Genomic DNA, 23788 nt, shown 5'->3' on the forward strand with positions numbered 1-23788 from the left:
ACACCTTCGCTTATAACTGCCTATTTCCTGTGTGAGAAAGCATCATATTCAATTTTAGGCCCTGTACAACCAGAGAATGCATTCACAGTCTATGTCGGGTATTTGTATGCATATTTGAGTATATATATATATATAAACAGAACTGAACTGGAAGTTAGAGCTGGTCTCAGAACAGGCAATGGAAGTCCAAACTTTTCTGTAAAGTCTAAATATGTATAGCAATAAAGCACACTCTATAGAATTCTCCCACCAAACTGTGCCGTACTCCCACACAGCAGTGTGACATGCTAGGCTATATCTTAAGTAACAGGGCTCTGGATTCTCCTGTCAGCCAGGACAGGAAGGAAAATCTGGTTGCCATGGTAACTGATCATGTTTAAAGCCTTGTTTGTGCCAGCCCAAGGGTAAGTGCAGTGGTCTGAGGCATCCCGCCAGTCAGGGATTGGTTAGTTAAGGTGAGTCCTTGGAGTCATGAAAATTGGCTTAAACACACACACACACACACACACACACACACACACACACACACACACACACAAGCAAATTCAGTGTAGAATTGCTGGTTCTGGTTCTTAAAACAGAAAAGCTGTGCTTAAATGTACACATGAGGTATCAAGTTGCTCTTTTACATTCTATATGCTGCCAGTTTGTAGAGCTACAGAGAGAGAGCATCAGAAATCCCACTAATACCACTGAACGCTGTCCTGCCTCTGCTGTCCTCTATGAGACAGAAGCAGAGATTCGATCAGTGAATTAGTGTCTATGCATCCTGGTCTTTCAGCTGAGCTATGGAAAGACCCTGCCATTCTCCTGATGAGCACACTGTGTTGACTGTTATCTCTAGGCGCAGCACTAAATCTTTAAGGAAAGTGTCCTGTTGCAACAATGCATCCTGATGAACTAACTAGAACATTCAGTCTAAATGGGTCAGTTTTTTTCACTTGTGTCCATTGAAAATAGTCCTAAAAGTACCTGATTAAACTGTGAGTATCAGGGACACAGATTCTGGACAAAGCTCTAGGGATGGCAACGTTGTTGATATACCAGTATGGGCCAGACTGAAATATCTCAACAACAAATGGATGCATGGTGATGCCCTGACTTTTCCTCTGTGGATAAACATTTGTGGTTTTGAGTGATATGTCTTGATGGGCTGATTGATTATCATACAATTTGGTACTGACATTTGTATTCCCCTCCCCCTTGCAATAACATCTGTCATCTGATCTTGCACCATCATCAGGTCAAAATTTCAGTTTCTTGGTTTGTTTATGAGCAAATTAGCAAATGTTAGCATGCTAACATGCTAAATTAAGACAGTAATATGGTAAAAACTTGCATGTATGTATTATCAAGAACTGCTGTGTCTTACAGAGCTGCCAGTGTAAAGATTGCCAGTCTTCTTTAAATGTATATTTTCAATGCTTGGGATTACCAAAAACAAAATCATATTCATCACAGAAGTCACAGATATCCCAAACCCTTGGCAAATTAAATATTCTTTCTTTAACAGTATTCTGTTTTATTTAGTTTAATGACTACCCTGCTTGCTTTCTGTATAAGAAACAGTGTACTGTAGAGAAGAAAGGGAATATTATAGTAATAATTTACTTGTCGACACCTTCACCGATTACCATGGGAAACTCTAATGGCTTTACCCAATATAGACAGCTACAGCAGGTTGGCTTTAACCCCTTAACAGAGGGTCACAGCCATGACCTTTGACCCTTTAAACTTCTAGGAAAGGTTGGATTTATAGTGTACCATGCTAGCCATTCACGGACACAGTAAACAGTCAGCAGTGTGAGAAATGGGTCCTGTGGCCGCACCCTGACCACTGCTGCCGTTTCCATCCTCACACAGCCCTGGTCTGAGGTCTCCTAAAGACACACAGTTTTAAATTTAGACTGGCTCAGGCTGACCACAGACACAGCCAGACCTCCTGAAATCTGACCTCACTATCTGCCTTCTCACTCTCCTCTGCTCCTGTTGGTTGATGTGTTTTCACTCTGTAACGTTTGCTCACTGTCTTTCATTCTTCTGTTGGACCCCCTACCACCGCCACTACACACACACACACACACACACACACACACACACAAGTATCTCACTCTCTCTTTATTTCTCCCTTTACCCATCACATGCAGGGGCAGTCGACTGGAGCTGATTTACGTAGTGTTTGCAGAGGGTTAGTGCTCATCGTTGTGGAGGAAATTAAATGTTCAAGTTACAGCACTGGCTGGATTCATGTTACCTAAAATACTGATGTGATTCTGGGAAGACCTTTTTCAATATCACTGAGAGGGTTCATGTTGTGCTTTATGTGTGGGTTACTCTGTATGAAAACTGTATACATCCAGTTGGCTTCAGTGATTTTGTTGTTTGTCATGTGGTCAGTTTACTGGCAATTCAGATATCATATTTATACATGTCTGAGCATTTGTTAGAGATAAGTTGGTGCTACTGTGTGTTTGTGCACTAGTATGCATTTGTTACAGTGTAAGATGAGACTCGTTGGTGATCTCCTGACTTTGCCTCTAATGCCACCCAGTCAGTTAAAGCTCTCTCTTATGCTGCGAAATATCCATCAGCCTCAGCTGCACTTTGTGTTTAGTGCTAATTAGCAAATGTTAGCATGCTAAACTGAGATGGTGAGCATCATAGATTATGAACCTGCATCAGCATGTTAGCATTGTCACTGTGAGCATGTTGGTCTTTTCCGTATAATTTCTTATCCTCATCTTATTTATCTTTTGTCCTTTTCTAAACTCTTGACACTAAGTGTTTAGATTTCCTATTTTTTTGTGGTCATCTGGCATAATTTACTCAGCATCTACAGTATGTAATGAGATATACCCTTAAACATTGTAAATAAATAGGAGACAGGTAGTATTATCATTTTTCTCAGGTGTTGCACTCCACGAGTTAAACAAAGAGTTAAATTGAATCAGTGTGCTTATAAGGTAGATTGCAAAAAGTATCCATCCTATATGAATTTGTCAAAATTGGCTAGAATTGTGTTTTATTTGCTGTTTTTTTTTCCCACCTGGAAATTAAGTGAGATTAAATTCATTTGTTTCCACATTAAGATTTTTTTTTTTCCAAAACATTTGGTGATATCTGAAATAAAGTAGAATATTTTCTATATCTTATTGCCAGATTGCTGTTTACATATGCTTTAGAAAAATAAAAACTCCTAAAAAAAATTTTTAGGAGGAATGTTTTCTGGTGCCATTGCTCTACAGTGCATCTCCTCCTCCTGCTCCTCCTCTGCAGACCAATGCTCACTGGCCCATAGCACGCTCCTAATGGCCTATTTGTATCACTGCTCTCATCATCTCCTCTACCTTTTCATGGTCACAGATGAAGAGACAGGGCTGAGATGTGTATATAAGACTTGATGGATGTAGGAAAAAGTTACAGCAACATTATAGAATATTCACTGACATGACCTTCTCTCTGTCTCTGGGATTCATTAATAGTGGCCTATGAACTCTCATGTCCTGTCAGAGAGCTAAACCTGCTTTATTCTACAGTCTGTCATAACTGAGACTTACATGCACTGACATTACATGCTCTGTAATTTTAGCACACAAATTAGTGAGAAATCAAGACTGTACTCTACAATTTTTTTTTTTTTTTTTTTTACAGCAAAGACAAAGCGTTGAGAAGGAAAAAGAAGGAAGCACTGTGTGAGGCACTCAGAAAGTCTGGCATAATCGAATTCTTTTACAGAAAATGTTTTTATTAGAATGAAGAGCACCTTTATGTGTGCTGTGTCTGCTGGGTGTAGGGAAACAGATGGCTTTGGAGACCATGGTGCATGTTTTATTAATAAAGCTCACTGCCCAGTTATAGCATTAGAAGAAAATGGCTGCATAATGCATAGCCCTGGTTGTCTTCGGAGCACATTTACGTCTACATTTGTGATCGATTTAGACATTTAGACATTACACATACTGTTTAAAGATGGTAAAAGAACAGTGGAGTGTGCATTTGATCCTCTATATAGATTTTTGAAATTAAAAGAAGATATTTTTCATGGAAATGAAGGAGCTTTTTGGTGTAGTTTTTATCTTATTACCACACATTTTGTTTTATTTTATTTAAAAATGTGTTTGAAATATGGAAGAAATTTTTTCAGACATAGGTCAGCAGTAGGTGTGTTAACTTCAGCTCATGTTTGTATAATTACTCTGTGTTCTGAATATAATGCCACACCCAAAGATAACTGGATTTTTGTACACAGCCAACTGAACAAAGTGTCCAAATGTCATTATCTATTTTGGTCCATAAGGAAATGAAGGGTGAAATACCTCCCTACATTTGAACTATAAAACAAAATGGCCTACGCAGTAAGCACCTCACCAACTCTGAGGATTCTGTCTCCTTTGGATTAAAGAGACATATTTCTGAGTTGCTCAATACCTTACAATGGCAACACATGACATCAGCTCATGAAAAACTGACATCAGATCCTTCCTGAACAAGAACATTTCTCATCTCTGGCAGAACTGGACCAATCCCAGATTGTTACACAACAGTCTGGACAATGAGCCTGGACCATGATTACTCATGTCATCGTTGAGAATGAGCATGAAATTGACAAAGACCCACTTTCCCTCAAAAGGGATGTAAAACACCCAAGCTTTCTTTCTAAAATCTTTTATTGCCTCAGTGAACACAGAATGTTTTTTTTTTTCTGTCACTCAACAGCTACAGTGAAATGCTGCTTTCATTGCTGCTGTTCTTGTGCCAACTTTTTCCTCAGTCCTCAAGTCTGTAAAATGCTTGTAAAATGTATGACAGCAGGAGGCTTATCATTATGCAATTATGGCACTTAGGCTGTTCAGCACATGCCCATGCTGAACTGTTAGTTTTTGGATTTTTATCACTGTTTAAGCCGCAAATGAAGCCAAATGTGCAGCATTGATGTAATCTCTTAATTCAGAACATACATTTAGGTCATTTACTTAATATCGGCATGAGCAGGAACAGAGAAAGCTCCATTGTATTACTGTTTGAAAGTCACTGCTGTATGAAGCATGAATATTAGTGTGTGTAAGAGTGAGTAGCAGCAGTTATGCTTCTGTCTGGTTTCTGTAGTGCTATAAATAGCCCCCTGCAAACAGCCCCTGTAGGAGAGACTGAAGTGTGGGAGGCCAGCAGGTCAAGCTGCCACATATGGGGGCTCTCGTATGTCTTGTAACACTTGTATTATTTCTGAATACCGGCCCCCAGCAGTTGAGAGTGCTGGAGCACATTTTAGTGGCAGCAGCAGCATGAGAGCAAACAGTGGGGGGACAGCTGTGCCAGAGCCAGAGCCAGAGCCAAATCCAAAGCCAAGCCCAACATCTCAGATCAGAAAACGTATAAGTCAGTCACCATGTCACTAAGTCAGTCAGCCAGTCAAGTAGAATCATCCTTGACCGTCTAACAGCCACACCTTTAAAAGATACGCCCATTGTGTCTGTGTGTGTGCTTGCAGGCGCCCTGACCGAGGATCCCTCCCATTTGTGAACCGGTGGGTGTGTGACATCACAATCACCCTGCCCTGCCCCATCCCTCCCTCCTCACTTCAGTGCATCTAACCAATCAGCGCCCGGGAAGACCCAGTCACGTGAAAATCCCCCCCAGTCTTGGTTACTATGACAACGAGCACTGGTCCAGGCAGCATCTTGCTGTGGTGAGAAAGAGGAGGGGAAGAAGGCGGGAGGAGAGGCAGAAAGAGAAGGGGAAAGGGAGGGAGGAAAATAGGAAGAGAACAAATCCCAGCCAGAGGAATACCTTTTGGATCTCCAGCTTCTGCCTGTCTGCCCTCAGTACGGTAAGTACTTTGCCTTTATTATCCTCCTTCATCAGCTTCATCACAGGCGAATGAATGGGGATTTGATGCAGTCCATTGTCATCTGTATTTGATAATGTGATATGGCAGATGCCTTTGAAGATTTCTGGGATGACATCATGTGTAATTCCTTTGTTATGTTGAGAATGTGTGCAGCCTGCCTCACCTTAGGTAGACAACCCCTTTGTGTGCATGCTCACTGATCCTAAATGAATGGCTGACGACAAACCTCAGCAGTGAGCAGAAGCGCGGTGAGAACCAAGGTGCTCAGAACAATTAGAGGCGGTTTCTAAACGTGGCAAAACTCCCTCTGATGTATTGTGATCCGACAGCAAGCCATTCTGCTCCTGACTCTTAATCTCAGCCCTTTTCTTTTTTTTTTTCCTTCACTGCTTCTCCTAAAGGTCCATCTTCCATTTTCTCTCTCTCTCTCATTTTCACACAAGCGGTTGACATCCTGCGTCCTCCTGTGGTTTGTTTAATTAGCAAATCCGTGCAAATCCAACTAGGGCAGCTTGTTCTGATTGGAGACCTCATATGTGGAATGTCCTTGCGGTGGAGGAAGCAGTGCATTTTCCTGGCTGCAAAGCCTCTCACAGTCAAAATGTTGCTGTTTTAAATTACCATAGGTTTGAACCTCATATTAGTATTACTTTAACATGTGAGAGCCATGATGCAATGTTACTGTTTTCAATTACTGAAGAATTTGCTACATTTTTATTATGCACATAACCTTAATTGCAGTAATGCTTTCTTTGTTTTTCCACTCTGTGACAGTTTTAAGAAATTATAGAGCTATAATGCACTTACACAGGTATGCAGCAACACAGACCCCAATTTACCATGTGCCACTTACTACTAAAAGAAAGCATCACGTAACCACTGACATTGCCTATGAGCAGGCATTAGCATTTTAATTCTGAATGATGTATGAATAATAATCTGGGTAGCCAGATTATATTGCCATTATATTGTGCTTTACTGTGCTTAATTCAATACATATCTCTGTATGTCTTATCTATAATTACATTAAATATTGCTGTATTGTAGGAAGAACAAAATACTTTTTTAATCACCTGTCAAGTGATAACCATTACAATAGTTGAATGGATGTACAAAAATATAATAGTGACACTGATCCTTCCATGTGGCTGTGTTCAAGTTGAAGTTTACACAACATCTGAGGGATTACACAGTGAGTGCCTTGTGTTTGTGTGTGTGTGTGTGTGTGTGTGTGTGTGTGTGTGTCTCAAAAAAACAGCCTCACACAGGCCTATCTGTCCAGTGACAGGAGGTGACAGGAAGGTGTCCGCCTTGCTGGATGCTCGAGAGCTGATAGTGACAGAAAGGTTCCTCCTCCCAGCGCAGCAATGCCAGGGTCCAGCATTGGTGTTGTACTCACTAAAAATATAGATAAAGGCCTATTTCTGATCAAAGTGCATGAACTTTATCTTAAGTTGTCCCATTTTGAGATTGTACTGTCTTCACTAGCCTGTGATACAGTAGCTGGCGGTGGCACATTTGAATCAGCAGTGTCTTTGATAGTTGAGTGGGTTTTACTAAGGGCCTGCATGTCGTTGACCTTTCCTTTGAATCATCCAAGACACTTAGGATAATCATTGCAGCTTTTAATACGTTCTTTGGATTTGCAGCCTGGATTTGCTGGGTCATTGACACACAATACACAATATGTTCTTGTAGTATGAGGAGAAGTCTTGGATTGTGTTGCGATTGAGACTGAACAAAGCAGTGTATCAGTGATGCATATTTCTGTCTGTGGGAAGCAGCCAAAGACTCGCTATACTGTTTTCCATGTGATGTCTTGCCATTTGAAAGCAATTGTTTGAAACTTATAATTTTCCCAAGTTGTAATCTTAAGTGGTTTTCCACTAAGGCAAGCTTCAGCTCCTCTGAAACCACGGCACAGTCCATGTCTGTGCTTTGTTAGAAAACAAACAAATGGGCTTTGGAATTTAGTGGGAATTATATTTTTTGTGATTCCATACAGGAAAAAGACACTTGCAGACAGACACAACAGACTCATGGAGACTGGGAAATTACATGTATAACCTTACGTAACCAATTACAATAATTATCCCTTCTTTCAGTGCCTATACTTCTTGTACAGAGCCCATGTAAAACTGTGGAGGCTCACTGCTCATTGAATTACCCTGATAATTCAGTTAAACAAATCAGAAAGTATGTAGAGTTCAATACCAGCATGACAGAAGATTCGTAAATTTAAGTAAACAAAATTTTCATCACTTTATTTTATTGAAATCCACTTGACTTTCATTACATTGTTATGTGCAATCATTTTATTATGTATCAGTAAGCCTTTTTAGGGCCATCAGTTGTTGACATTTACCTCTTTAAACGCTAATGTAAAGACAAGTCAGTATGTATTTAGGGTGTACAGTCACACACAATGTATAGGGGAAGCCTCTACAGTATAAGAGGATTTTTGTAAAAAAAAAAAAACAACAAACAAACAACAAAAAAAATCTCTGCAATTCGGCTATCATGTAATAACTCGCTCGTCTTTCCCTGTTGTGTAAACCAGTCTAATGTTTCTGACACCATGTGAAGGCAGAAGTACTGCTGCGTCACGTTGGAAAAGACCAATCGGATTAAACTGAGTTAAAACGGGCGGGCTCATTCTAAGTAGTAGTGGGGGTATCACAGCTAAGGCTGTCAAAGGGAGTTAGATACATGATAACATTACATGATTTTGTCAAAATTATTAATAGAAATTCTACTGTAGTGTCATTTTAGCATGCGTCATTGTGAAATTAATAAATTAGCAAAGTTTCGGCGCCGTGTAGTTATGTATAGACTTGCTCTGTGCCCCCTCCTTGTCTTCTTTATGGTTTGGACCGATCCCTCTCTGTCAGTTTCAAGTTGCGCCTTCTCCTCTGCTGTGTGCCTCCCTGCTCTGGCCTTAATAAGCATTACCCGCTAAATAATAGAACAGTATTGTGGATTTTTACTGGGAAATCAGGGTCTACAGACGGACATGGATTCATTCCGGCGATAGATGAGTGGATTATAAACACGCTGCATTCAAAGGTGAGAAGAGATATTCCTCCCGATCGCTTGACAAACACGGTGCATTTTTAACGTTGCCCTGGGACCCGCGGACTACACCTCTGCACGTTTGGGAATGTCACGGTCTGGTGGCTTTAATAGAGCAACTAACGATTTAACTGCACGGCGTTGTAATAAATCAGTCAGTTTCATCTGCATTTTACATTGCTGTAATGGTGCATGGGCGGTCATCTGCCAAGCCCGTTTTGAAGCAGTGTAGCCTGTTAAGGATCGAATGGGATAGCCTGTGGAATGTGGTGGATGGTGGCAAAATTCATTCCTGATCACTGAAATATCCTCATCTTGAAAACATCCAAACATCCTGCTGTTCAAAAGCGTTTCCTCCTACTGACAAATACCTGAATGGGTGTTACTGAATTGGCAAGGACATGTAATAATACAGATATGCAGAAACCGCTTGACTGAATTTGTGAAGTTCCTGGACGTTTTTTTTTTTTGTATTAACACAGATACAACGCAGCTGGAGGAAAAAAAAAATCAGTTAATTACATGTCTCTTCTATGATTCTCCGGGGAGAATAGCTGCTGTCACGGTTAGTGTTTTATCTGTGCCTGAAACATTAATGCAACGGTACACATTACCTCTGACAAAGGCATTTTTATAATTTACAAGTATTTGTTGAATAATAACTCAGAACAACACAAGAAATTCCAGTGTTGTGTTAGAATCCACTAAAGTATAACAGATGTATTGTTGACTTTTCCTGTCAAAGGCAAACGTGTGACCTTGACAGTTTCTGTTTTCCATTTCAGAATATTTTCTCTCTGATTTATTCTGAAGAGGAGAAAGTGGATGAGTTTTTGATGTAGCAACTTGTTTTCCTTTTTAGTGTGTTCAAGGCAAGGAGGCAGGCGGTCTGTGATGATGTTACTGATGTCTGAGGTCTAGGGGGAGCACTGTTGTTTTGATGCACAGCACCACATTTATTTAACGCAGACCAACACGTGTGTAGTCAGGCATGTGATTCCCAAGTCACTCAAACTCTCTGCTTGCTTTTACTTGATTCGCCTGATTTTGGTCTTGTTGGCTGGCTGCGCACTGATCTTGACAATAATAACAATACCATATTACTTCAGCTGACCCACATTGGGCCATACATCAACACTCAGCCACCAGAGTCTGTCTGTGGCTAAAGTGGAGCGATAAGGTCCTGACCTGACAGGCATTTCCCCTGGACAAAGACTCTCATCCCGTCTCAGCTGAGTGATGGAGCATTTGTCGTATTGATCAGTGGAAACACTGACCTTTTGTTACATTTCATCCACCTCCTTTTTAGGCCATAGCAACTCCAACAATGCTAGACTTTGAACATCAGGTCAAAGGGTGTTTCTGGGCAGGCAGACGTTGATTAGGATGTACTGCCTCCGTTAAGCTGTGTGTGTTATCATAACTCACAGTTTCCCTCTCAAGAGATCAGGATGTGAAGCAGAGAAGGAGGAGGATGTTTGCTTGGCGGCTGACTCAGCACAGTTAACAAGCGAAGGAGGCTGCAGTCTGGCTTTGTGGAGATGAGCTGGGTCATCCTGTAGTCTGCAGCATCCCCTGCAACATTTGTTAACATGGGCGCAAGGACAGTATTGTGTCAGTTCTGTGTATTTGCAGTTTTCTGGAGTCGATTAGAACTGCCTTAAATCCCATTTCTCAAATTAATATAACTCTCCAAAATGTCTTTCACGTAATATAATGAAATATATCCTGAAATGGTAGAAGAAATCAGTGAGGAGGACAGATTTATGACAGTGTTGGCTTTCAAGGACTTTTGTGTCATTGTGAGTTTATATGTATTAAATTCACTGGATTAACCAAAAACACAAACAGCTCCATCTCAGTTTCCGGACAAAATGTTATCAAAATGCCCTATACCAAAATATATATTGATACTGTGATGAAAATTGAGATATACTGTAAAGTTTCTTCCATCTTGTCCAGTCCTAGTCTAGCAGTATATCGTTATTTTCTACCAAAAATAAATTTATTCATAAAGAAGAGTCATGTATTTTTATATTCATGCATGTTCAGTCCACGCCCCGGTATTTTTAGACGACTCACACACTGTCCTCAATGCCCTGAAACTGCCTAGCATAAAATGAATGAGTCAGATCTGATGTTGGAGTTTTATCGATATACAGTTGCATCCGTGGAAGGTGGTGTGGATGGATGTGTAGAAGGGACGGGGTGAGGCTGAGTCACTGTGACCTCTCACTGACTGTCACTTAGAGGGACAGAGCGAGTTCCTGTCTGGCTCTGACCCCCCGTGACCCTACAAAGTACCACGGATAGATGAAAGGACAGAAGGGAGGAAGTCATCTGAAAGGCAGCTCCTGCTGTGTCATAAATGCATGGATGCATCCCAACTGTCAGGTTTCGCCCAGAGGTTGGTTTCTGTGTGTGAATCATCAGAATCTTATTGGCCCCTGTTGATGTCACATACATATTGGAAGTGGTCTGGTCTGCAGTGCGTCCTTAAAAGGAGAAATGTCTGTAACTAGATGCCAATGGCATGTTGTTAACTGTTGGAGGGTCATGTTTTGCAGCAGGCACCCACTGTAAGGAAATCAGTGTACTGAAGGACATTACCATGTTATTCTTTCAACTGTGTCCTCTACTGAATGAGGTCATGATGATTAGTGTATTCCTGAGTGTTGAGTCAGACAGACATTGTAAAAGCAAACAGCCTGGTAGAAGTCATTAAGATATCATTAAGGTTATCTAAATGTTCTTAAGTATTAACTCAAGACTTGTTAGTTAGAATAGTTCCCTTCCCTTCCCTTTTCCTAAGACTTTGAGGTCTCACGTATGAGATGGTGACATGCTTCTGTTACCATTCTTCTTCCTAAACTACTGCATAATGCAGATCAGACTTGGAGAACTTGCAGCAAAGCCACTGGTTGAACTTGCGTGCGTGTGAGTACAGCTCGAGACCATTTGCTTAAGTTATTTCTCACAGCTCTGGATTAAAGTCTTACTTCTTGGCCGTTTCTTCTACCTTGCAGGTCAGAAGTAGGTCAGTATGACAAATGCATTCCTGAGGCAAGGCTAGTGAGACTGTTTACATTTTGCCAGTCTGCTGACCCTTGAAACTATGGCAGAGCCGTGCAAATTTAAACTTTTCTCTCTGACTGAGATGAATGACTTTGATTACCAAGCTAAATACATTCAGATGTACAGACGATTCAGGAGGAGCTATTGATTCAAGTTTAGCGGGATGTTTTACAACTGTGTTGTAGGTAAACACAGCTCATAGGTGCAACACTAGGTGACTCATAAATTATATCTTGTACGTGATGTCTCTCATGTCTCAAATAATTTCCATCAAAGTTCCAGTGAACAGATATCCAGAATGTTGGAGGATAATGTTCCTGTGAATCAGAACTTGATATATTATTATCAGTTGCTAATGTCACTCTCCTTTTTTTAAAGGACTACTGTGAAGATTACACAAAGATTAATCAACTAACTTTCCAGTTTCCCTCAGCGGTGCAAAGGTTTTCATTCCTTTCCTCGGCACATTGTTTTGGGTTTTATGCCTCCACAAATAGCTGTCATCAACCTCATTTTCAGTAGAAGCAGGAGTTTTCACCAAAGGAAAAACACAAACTCTGATTCCTTCTCAACACAAAACAGTAGTCAGACAAAGTAGGTGACTGACTGGTGAACACTGAGCAATATTTAGTAGCTAAAGAGTCAAATATTTTTATTGTGTATTGGGGACGACTCAACATCAATGCTAATGCCCCTCATTGGTTTGTGGTATGTGTAATAGGGTAACTGTATGCTAGCATGTTAGCCACTTTATTTAAGGTAGTGAATAGTGTTACACTGTAAATTTTATTTAAAAAAAAAAAAAAATCAATTTCCATTCAAATTTGTTTGTACTTTGGCTTGGTAGTTTCTGCTCCTCCTAAAAAAAAGAAGAAGCACATTTTCCTTCTTTAATCTTTAGCTGAGTAAGTTTACTAGCAGTAGCAGTTGCATGTTAGTGTGACTGAGCAGCTTGGCAGCTGAAAGTCATTAATAGAGCATTTAGCTGTATTTAATCTAAAGATATTTTCACTTTCTTTGGGCATTTTGTCTTAAGTGGATAGTTACAGCAGACACAGAGATAGGACATGGGCGAGAGAGGGATGTGATGTGATCAAACCAGAGACTGTTGCATGGGAAGTGTCTCAGCTGATAAGGTAAGGATAAGGTTAACTGTTTTCTCAGGACTTTACCATAACAACACCAAGCCCATACTTAAACTTAGCCACCTCAAACCTTATTACTAAACATTTTGTAATCGTTTCTAGGCGTATGCATAGGCCATCCTGTTTAACTTTAACTACCCCAGATACCAACTTAAAAATCTTTAAACTAATATTTAAACATATAACCATTCAGCATTGTAAACAGGGGGCCACTGATAAAGACCTTTATAATTCAAATATAACCTTTGGTCATGTAACTTCATATTTGTCTCAGTCAGCCTTTTTTTGGTCCTCTGCACTGCAACTTATTGTCAACATAAGTATGCTTATAAACAGTTTGTTTAATTTGACTCTGGCTGACACTCCTATTGCTACATTTGCAGCTATTGAATTTTGATATTGGCTGATTATTATTGGTAAACCATTAATCAGTCTACTAATACCTCTTATTCTTGTATTTGGCAGATACTGGAATCACCTCTGGAATGACCATTATTAGTTACAGTGTTCTTCAGTTAGTTAAAATTGCATCTATTTTCTCCTCTGAAAATCTCACCTGGCCTAAACTTTACAAACTCTGTAAACCAGGATCCACAGAATAAATAAACCATGTCTTTGTACTCCTAAGACATGACAGAGCAGTAGCACCCAGGGGTGTTACCCAGCACAAGGCTGGTGTAGCCTGATAGCCATATTGTAACCAATCAGGTTTTATTCTGACACAGCTTTCTACTCTGAAGCATACATAACAGGCTGTCCTTTTTAGCTATCAGGCTTCAGGAAGCATCTGACAGCTGCTCAGCCTATAGCCCCTAACCTTCCTTCCAAGCCAGGCCCTTTCACTCCAGTAAACCGTTCATCCCCCTTGAGACCACATCATATTTCACATTCACTCTCTGGTTGTGTGTGGATGAGCCTGGGGCCTTGTTATCAGCTTATCTGGACAAGAGACGGCTTCTTCTCTGACAAGCCTGATGGAGAAACAAGCACACTAAATGTTCTTTCCCCCGAAGAAAGTGAGCAATTCTATAAGGGCCTTGTCTCTCCTGGTCTTTTTTCCATCAAGGTAGGGCTGGAGATGTGTCCGTGAGTTGCCAGCATCAGGCCACAGCCACCCTTTTTTACCCTTTGAATGTAACAGCCTGTGAATCTCATCGAAGCATATGCTCAGGGGGTGTCTTTCCAAATGGTTCTCACTACCATAGCAACTGATGCTTAGACCGGCAGAAGGTTAGTCTTATCACTGTAATATTGGTTTGATAGTTAATTGGGGCTTGTGTTTGTGCCCTCATGAGACCATACCTGCTTAGCTCACACCTGCTTCAGGGATGGTAAACCCCTCCCCCCGAAACACCACAACCACGAGAGAGAGAGTGAGAAGAGTTACCGCATTTTATGGGTGATAAAGTGTTTAAAGAAAAACTTCAACATTTTGGGAAATACTCTCATTTTCTTTCTGAGAAAGAGATGAAGAGATAGATATTAGTCTCATGCTTTTGCATCAGGTACAGAGCTTTCCCTAGAACATATTTAGCCTAGCTTAGCATAAAGACATGAGACAGGAAAAACAGTTAGCCTAGCTCTGACTAAAGTTCAAACACACACCTACCCACACCTCTAAAGCTGACTTATTAAAGCATCTCCCCAGTAGTTCTGTGCAGCTTCTTCAGTTATTGCACAGGTTACCAGATACAGTAGGTGAGCGCAGGTGTTGGCCTCTGTGCAGGAACAGTGGTACCACACCCGACAAAGTGTCCACAGTGCAGGGTTTTAATGTTATTACTTCTCCTAAAATCACATTGTCATTTTTACTCACCTGTTACAGTTCTTTCTAAACTGGGTAACCTGTAGGAGGACAATGAGGTGATACATCTCAAGTGGTTTATCCTGACATAATCAATTTGAAATGAATTGAAAGGAATGGAGGCAATGTTTGAGGTTTGATAAATATTGAATAATATTGTAGCCCCACTTTTATCATCTGGCCTTAACTTTGTACTTCTCTTGGAAAATGCACAGAATTTCCCACAGTCCTTTGTTGGATTGACATTTGTGACTTCTCACATTGGATTTAATTGGAACTCTTTTATGGTCTATTTACTCTCCCCTCCTTTCCAGTTAATCCATCGCCCCACCCCTCATTTCTGTTCATTTACTGAAACATGACTTATAGCCAAACACTATCACCTGCCAAACACTCAATTTGACTACCGCCTGCATCTTGTAATATGCGACAGGGATTAAAGTGTAATTTGGGAGGAATCTGCTTTCATGCTTTCGGCTGTAAAGCTATCGGTGTGTTTCAAGGCTCTGTGTGGGTGTTGAGTTACCTTCCAAGTGGATGAGCTTGCAGTTCATACAGTTCACACAGGAAGGCTGACCTTCCTCTGGTCCTGGGTGTGCTGAACTGTTTAGTGAAACTGGCACGAGGTAGATGAAATGATTGAGCAACATTAGGCTGTGAATAAGGCCTCTCTTGTATATTCTCATATAACTGTGTTTGATATGCATACGTGAGCAATTTGACTTTTATTTGACCATTTCACTGTGGGGCTTATTTACAGAATTTCTTGAGGGGTTTGACTTGAGGATGGGGAAAGAAACTTTTTTTCAAGTTATCACAGCTGAAAATACAGGTGTGGCTCATTTCATTTTTAACAAAAATGGAACCTATCAAGTCAATTGAAAGTGAATTGAAGAGTGAATCAATTACAGCACTAATGTTATAGTGCAAAAGGGAGATTTCGTTACCAACTGAGTGAAAGCTAACACTGAATAATGAGCTTTAGTAGCACACACTCACTGACTAAACCTCATACCAAGGAGGGTAGGTCTTGGCCCAGCTGATATTTGTGTACCAGTCCTCAGTTTACAGTCATGCTATTAGGTATCCTGGTCTTCACTCTAGTAGTGTGCTCAGTGTAAATATAAGTTATTTCTCCAGTGCAACTGGGCCCTCGGGGGTGTGTTAGTTTGCTGCAGCTGCTTCACCGCGCTCTGACAGGCTGTCACAAGTCCAGATTTTGAGAATGTTTGAGAAGGGTCAAAGCGTGCACTGGCCGGGATAGAGGTGCTGGCCGGTCAGTCTTGGTGTCAGAGAGGACCACTGGTGCCTCATTCTGCCGATTCCCCTCATCTTGCAATCCCCACACATCCCGCGACTTGTTTACCATCTGAACTGCTCGCAGCTGCGCCCACGCATGGAGATTAGAGAAAGCGAGTGTGGATGTGACAGGATTATGGCTTGTGCTGGCTGTGTGTTGCTGTGTCGCATGTCCCATCAAAGCTTTGACAAGCAGCCTTTGGAATGAGGGGTGTAGTCAGATGATATTGCTCATAAAATGACTTCAGATGAGGTGCTGATGTTGGTAAATCTGGAAAGAATAAATCTCAAAATTTTGAACAATGAAGACACATGTCCACTTAGTGGACTGCGCATGGGGCAATCTCGTTTTGGTAATGTTTTTGTGATGTGTTTACTTACTTTTTTATTGCTTATTTAGTTTAATGTTAAGCATCATGACATTGCAGCTTTTTCTGTTGCCTGTAGCTGGAATAGCAGTTTGTTTCTCATTCTTTCTCTATGAATTTCCAGCCTGCCTGGCTGTTACATCCAGTTCTGGAATTCTGGCTTTTTTCTGAGCCTCTTGGAAGTTTAAACATTAGCTTTGTAATGAATATGGGGAAGAGAGAAGAGCTGAAATGGTGAACAGAGTCACACTGCAGTTTCCCATGGTCCGCCAGAATAAGAAACATACTGTGGGTTATCCCTTTGTGTATTATATGTGTGATCTAGTTATGAGACATGGAAGGTTAGTTTTTATGTCTTGGCCCGGCTGTTTATATTCCTGTCCATCATCCCTCATGTCTGAACTCACAGAGAGACAAAAGAATTAATCTGAGACGTTTGATTTGTCAGGAAAAAACTCACACTCTGATTGACGTTGTATATATTATTTGAAGTGCTGTAGCTTTTGATTGTTTATATATTTAGTTTTTATTTGATTTCTCCTCTGTTACATGAAAAAATCAGTTGAATGGGTCCTGTGCCCAGTCTGAGGCATCCTCTCCTTTCTTCCTGCATGCCTCCATTCCACACCGGTCATGACTAAGCCTTGGAGACTGGTCTGTGTTGACTGTGTTTGCCTACTGCTCTCAGATTACACTTCCTAGTTCCCTGGGAGGGAAGGATGGATCTGAGTATATGAGTAACCAAATTCATGCCTCCATCTGACTGCACACTCTGGTGTAGCGTATGCAAATGACCAACACACATAACCAAATGTGAAAGCCCGTGAAGATTTTTATGAGCTGTCCTATTGATAGCAACTTTGCTTTCTAGTCTTTTTTTTGCGTTTTCCGCCTCTAATTGTCTTGTGGTTGGCTGCGTTTATGGCTGCATAGCTGCGGCACCCACTCCGCTCTTGTTACAAAAGGCATGAAGGTGGGAGAGGTGGCATTTCGAGCTGGGATTTGAGAGGTTTCCTAAATCAAGTAGCTGCGGCAATTGCTGGCAGGCAGCTCTAATCGACCATGTTTGACACTCATAAGCAAGCAGTCTGGGCACAGGCTCAGACTCCCCAACCCCCTGGAGCCGTTACTGACATCAATTTCATAAAAAAAGGCCCTCCGTCATCAGCAAATATTCCCCTGAGCGGTCTCAGGGAGAGATTTTGAGTTAATTTTTTCATTGCCTGTGCTATTTTGCACCATGAAACCAATCCATTTGAAATCCTCTGTCATGGTTGGAATGTCTCTGATATAGGCAAGTAGATTGAGAAATGTAATTTGGGAGGGAGGGCAGGCAGATGTGAGGGTTACCTTGGCAGCACACTTGAGCAGACTGGGACCAATCTTTGAGTACAACCTCTGATCTACAATGACTTTAGCCTTTTAGATTACATAATTAGAGAGGGTCAAGTGGAGCTAGATTTAGCTGCTCTATTTCAGTTTGACTCTAGCAGTAGATAGTGAAACCTGCTTTTACTATGTACAGCACAATAAATCACATATTGTCAAGATTAACTATTGTTTATTTTGTTCTTGTTGTGGAAGGATGCTACTTTCCTTGTTGAGATGGAAAACATTCAGTCAAAAGGGGTATCAAATATTTCCAACATGCATAAAGCAATAAAGAGAATCCATTTGAGGCATCCAGCATCACTTACTAGCATACTGTATAGCGGTCAAACAGTAATACGGCCAGTAATGAGGTCGGCAGAAATGGAGGATGCGGCACGCACGTGGTCAGAGTCCCAGGACACCGCAGGAGTGATGAATTTGACTTAGAACATGATGTTTTTCCAGCGCGCCGAGTATTAATGCGGCGGTCTGTTTAGTGTTTAAGAGAGGACGACACGGAATTTGTATGTTTACTGGCTCAGAGGCTGATCTGCTGCTGGAGCTGGTGAAAATCTACATCAGTTGTGGGAGCTGAAATGAAGTGCTCAGCTGCACGGAGCAGCCTGGCTGTCGGAAGCAGAAGTGATTCAAATGCCAGATGGTTTGGAGACTGACTCTGCCAGAAGCAAGTCAAATTTCAGTCAAGAAATGTTTGTGTACTCAGTGAGCTCGGAGGCTTTGTCTGATGATGTGTATAGACGCACAACTGTCTCCACTCTTGTGTCTGTGAATAGAGAACTTTGCATTGGCTCATATCGAGTATAACCAGACAATAACGGCTATCAAAGAGAATAAGGCAGCTATTCATCCACTCTGTTGACTTTAGCTTCATGTGTATTATCATTATGTTGACGTTCAGTGATAACGTTTGGAGTGACAATCCATTATAACTGCAATTTCAGGTAATCATATTTCCTTGGTAAAGACAAGCATGCTTACTACACTGGTGTTTATAGATTCTAGTCATAACACCGTCGCACGACTGCTCCACTGCCAGACTTACCTGTGGTGAGTTTGACCTGAGGCTTCACATTCTTACCTTATTCAGCTGTGGTTTGAAAGCAGACACAGTAATGATGAGCACCGCTGGGAAAGGTTCAGTCTTCTTTGAAATAGCAATGAAAGAATACACTTTAAAAAAAATGAGACTCTGATGCTTTTAAGTATGTGGCGGAACAGTCTAATTTTATGAATGGACTTGTTTTCCTGGCTTTTGCTTGCACCTTAATTGTTATGCATAGCTGTGCACGGGGCTGACACAGACAGACACACACGCGCTCTCAGACACCTTTGATGAGGAAATCCGAGTTGGAGGGATCACAGTGTGACTACAAAATGAATGGGGCACTTTAGTATTACTGTGTGTTGCTCAAAAGTAGGTTGCACTCACATTTATACATTTTATTTACCACCTCTGCAGTTATTTGCTTTGTAACTTTTATTCCAGTCTTCCTGTGGAAGCCGATGATTATATGTGCCCTATGAAGGTCAGTCATGTGTCACATTACTGTAACAACACAGTGGCTGTAGTGTCATGTGATAAAGTTCTGTGGGGACTGTAAACAGATGTTCTTGGTCCTGTGATGCTCTAACCAGATGATGCAAAGGAAAAGATGGCAGTCTGATGACAGAATGATGAATATGTCAGTGTTTATATCAAATGTAACACAGACTGCAGCCAGTGATTGTTTTCATTATCAATTAATCAGTTTTTGATTAATCAATTTATTGTTTAGTCTGTTTCCCAAAATGAAGAGCTATTCCTTTACAAATTCATCTGTCCCCTTCCAGGAACATTGTCCTGTGTTTTCATTTACATGATGATGATGATGATGATGATGATGAACTTTTGCTAATTGCTAGCCTAAATACTGTGCATGTAGTGACCAGCAAACAATGGAAAAATAAGAGTTAACTACTCCACTTTTGTTGTCAGAATGATGTATTTACAGCCCACAGGCAGCCCGTGAATAGACCACACCTGCTGCTGCATTGCTCTGTAATTAGCATCATAGTCATACTGTAATGTAGCCATCTCCAGCGACGATCATAAAAAGTGCAAGTGGGCTGTTAAGGTGATCATTAACTGTCAGGAACAAAGACAAAATGGAAGTCGTCTTAAGTTGAACAGGAAGAAATGAGCAGAGACATAAAACTGTCAAATCCAGCTATTATCACAGGTTATTTTTCTACAACTGTGTAAATTGGGTGTGGCGAGCTTCGAGTTTGATTGACTAAAAGTTCTGCCTGCACATTCGTTACTGTGAAGTTATCCACTGCTCAGGGAGAGCGATCGCATTGCATCCTGCGCTCCCTCCTGCTCCCTGCCAAGTCCACTGATGGATGAGCAGAGGAGATGGGCCAGGATATTACTTTCATCTCCAGGGTGTCCTCTGAACATCAGTCATCCCTGAGCTGGAGACTGACAGACAGTGTTTTTTAAGGATACATATGGACACGCATGGACCCGCACACAGAATCACACAGTCAGCCCAGTCATCCTAGTTTTCCTCTGCTGCTATTGTGGATAAGCAGTTTACTTAACTTGTTTACCTCAAAGCTTCTGTGTTGTTTTTTTAACTGACTGCGTCTGCATTTAGAGACCACACTCCTCTGATTCTCCTTGAAGTTCTGTTCTCTGTTACATTGACAGAAGAAATAAAATGAGCAACATATTATTGTCTATTCTTTGTTGCTTCTGCGTATTTTTTTTAAAGTCTCTGGCTTTGATCCTGGAATGCAAATGAAATTAGATGCGGGCGAAATAAACAAAAGGAATAACGTGACATCCCAGATTGTTTCTTCACAGTGACCAAAGTAGCAAAAACACAACAGAACAAGTTTTGATTAATAATAATTTGACAATGTACTAATTTATCCAGGCTGAACGCTTTGAAATCAATTCTTATTTACAGCGTATTCATTATTACTAGCGGTTGTGACAGTGTTTATAAAAGCTGTGCTGTCAAATGTGTAGCCTAGTGGCCTAATCTCTGGTTCTATTTTTAGTTTAGACGATGATGTAATACAACCAGTGGAGAGCAAAGGCATGCTGTGTGTGTATGCGTACTGGGGGGGGAGGGTGTTTGGGTGTGTATGTGTGTGTCTATGTGTGTAAAGGCTCACATGCATGTGTGTAATTCTTGTGTGAATTGTGTGAACGTGTGAAATCCTTCAGTTTACCCAGACGTCAGGAGATTTTGAGTGCGTGCTGAGGCAAAGCGGTTTTGATTTTTCTTCCTTTTTTTTTAACCACTTCAAACAGTTTGGTTGGACTTTTTAGTATCGTGGAACAAAACAGGATTTTGCCTAAATTCTTAGGTTGGTTATTACCGAACCTGCAACACCCATCTTTGTTTTCTCTCCGTCACCGCTCGCCCTAACAAGAACACATGCTGAAACCTCTCCTGTTGTGCGGGCATATGGGTCTCTGCAGGAGGCTACTATTATTCAAATTATAGGCCAGGTTTATTGTTGTCATTAAGCTGGGTGAGGGAGGGGGGGAGCCTGTCTGAGCTGCACCATCTTTTGCCAACACACACTAACACATACTGTGACACAGCAAGTCTGTCAATAGTTGCACCCCCATTTTCCTTCAGAGAACCTCAAAGTGTGTTAGATGTTTACTGCGACCTTTCTCAGAAGTGTGTCATAAAGGTCATAGTATCCTCTCATTTCCTGTGCTTGATCCTTGATGTATCTCCATAACCTGCATGACTTTACCGTCACATAAAAATCCCACAGAGGCAATCACTTCTGTCCCTGCTGTGGATTTGGAGAGAAACATGCCAAGAGACTGGAATCAGCTTTTGCAAGAAAGATTAGATTTCACCATTAAGTGAATTATTAACCCATTGAGACCATACTCCCAAGTTCCTGTTCTGTTTTGAGGAAAAAAGAATGTGTGTTCTCTTTAAGTTTGGTTCATGAGGCTTTGAAGGGGAAGTTTGTAACGACCTGCTCTCTTCTTCTCTGCCTCGAAAAACAGTCTAAATGCCGATGAACCCTGATCTCTTCGCTTGTCTTCTGTCGTTAACCTGAAAGCCATCAGAAGGGTCAAAGAGTAGAGTTTAAGAATTTAAGGGAGGAATTTTGCGCTTGTTTTGTTTTAAGATGCTCTCCTCAGGCTTTTTGGGGTTGGTGAGGTTCATCAGCTGATGTGATGTAGATCGGAGTGGTTCGTGATAGTCAAGATTTTCTGAGAAACTGCTGCGCATGAGACCTATAAAGCAGAAATGAATATAGGGACCTATTTTGATAAGTGATTAATTGTTTGAGTCACGGCTTCAGAAAAAAAGTCAAAAATTCTCTGGCTCCAGCTTCACAAATGTGAATATTTGCTGGTTTTCTTGGTCTTGGTCTGTGATAATAAACTAAATAGTTGGACAAGCATTTTGAATATATCAACTTGGGCCTTTGGAAATTGTGACTGTGGAATTTTTTTGCTATTTTGTGACATTTTGTGGACTAAATGATTAATCAATATGTGGTCTCACTGCTTCCAAATATTGTCATATTCTACTGGACCACTCATTAGTCATTTCAGCTAATGGGAGCTGTGACCTATTATTGTGACACTCCAAAATCTGTGGCTGGTTGTTGCAGTTGAACACGAACGGCTGCCAAGAATCTGAGGCGAACACCAGCAGCCCAGTTTAGTTTAGGACATAACCTTGAAATTCTCCTTTATCTGTGTTCACTTGCGGCATGCTATCACAGGCCCACAGCACTTGCCAGACACTGAAGAAACTGCAAGCCTGACTGCACATCAATTTGCTGCTCTGCACAGCAATCAGCCCTAGCATCTCTAGTCCTCGCGGAGATAAACGGGAACAGGCTGGATGCTTGGTGACTATTTTGAGCGAGGTTTATGGATTTGCCATCCCTACTTTTGATCACGTCTCCATTATTATATATTGACATGGGAATTAAGGAGTATCGATTGAGTCATTTGTGATGAATATTGGCTGATTCCTTATGACACTCAATCGATCATAGCATCCCTGTTTTGTTTGTATAGTAAATGTCAATGCCGTCTGATCTGTACTGCCATACAGAGGAAGTAGTGCTTGACAGTATTTTGCACATATACTACTAAAAGGATATTACAGCGGGGTCTGTCACAGATGATTTATCAAGGACAGATATGTGTGAGTGCACATACACAACCACAGACTTTACACAACTGCTGCAGGTGCAGATGGCAGTTTGGTGTGCGTGCATTTTTTTCTTTTTTAAAGACCCAAGTCAAGCCATGCGTGTTCACCCATAGGGGAAATGATGTAGCTGGTCGGTCGTTTAAAATGCTTGTGTTGGAAGAGGGCCTTTTCCGTCTGCGCTGGCACTGCAGCCCTCAGCCCTGATCCTGACCGACTGAGGCCTCGCCAAACTTAGAGCCTGCTGTTTTCACTGCAGTGAGGAATTGGCAGGGTGTGAAAAGGAGGCCAGCTGACCTCTGTACCTGCCTCCCTTTCATCATGTGTTGCCACTGAGACTGGGACTACATTGGGTTTTCATGAAGTAGCTTCGTTTCCTGGACAGTTGAGTGCAAAGCTCAAGTTTTTTCAGAGAGAGAGAGGGGCTGACAATGTAAATATTCATGTGTGTCCTTCAGGAGGTAACTGAGCTCTGACTTAGTGGTGACTCATTCCTTATAAAAAAAAGGGGAGGTCCTGAAAATAAATGTTTAACCTCTCTATTACTGACAAATTGTTTTTGCTCAGTAACTTTTTGATGTCTGACAAAT

At 41.2% G+C, this 23788-nt stretch overlaps 1 protein-coding gene across 1 annotated transcript in view; it reads left to right on the forward strand.

Annotated features, from left to right (window-relative positions):
• Window positions 1-23788, forward strand: part of mical3a (microtubule associated monooxygenase, calponin and LIM domain containing 3a) — an 88949-nt gene that overhangs the window by 18898 nt on the left and 46263 nt on the right. The window contains 1 exon segment of the mRNA XM_051073524.1: window positions 5489-5827. The gene's annotated coding sequence lies outside the window, so the exon portion shown is untranslated.

Source organism: Lates calcarifer, linkage group LG10 (genome assembly GCF_001640805.2).
Source record: "Lates calcarifer isolate ASB-BC8 linkage group LG10, TLL_Latcal_v3, whole genome shotgun sequence".
In the NCBI taxonomy this organism is placed as follows: domain Eukaryota; kingdom Metazoa; phylum Chordata; class Actinopteri; family Centropomidae; genus Lates; species Lates calcarifer.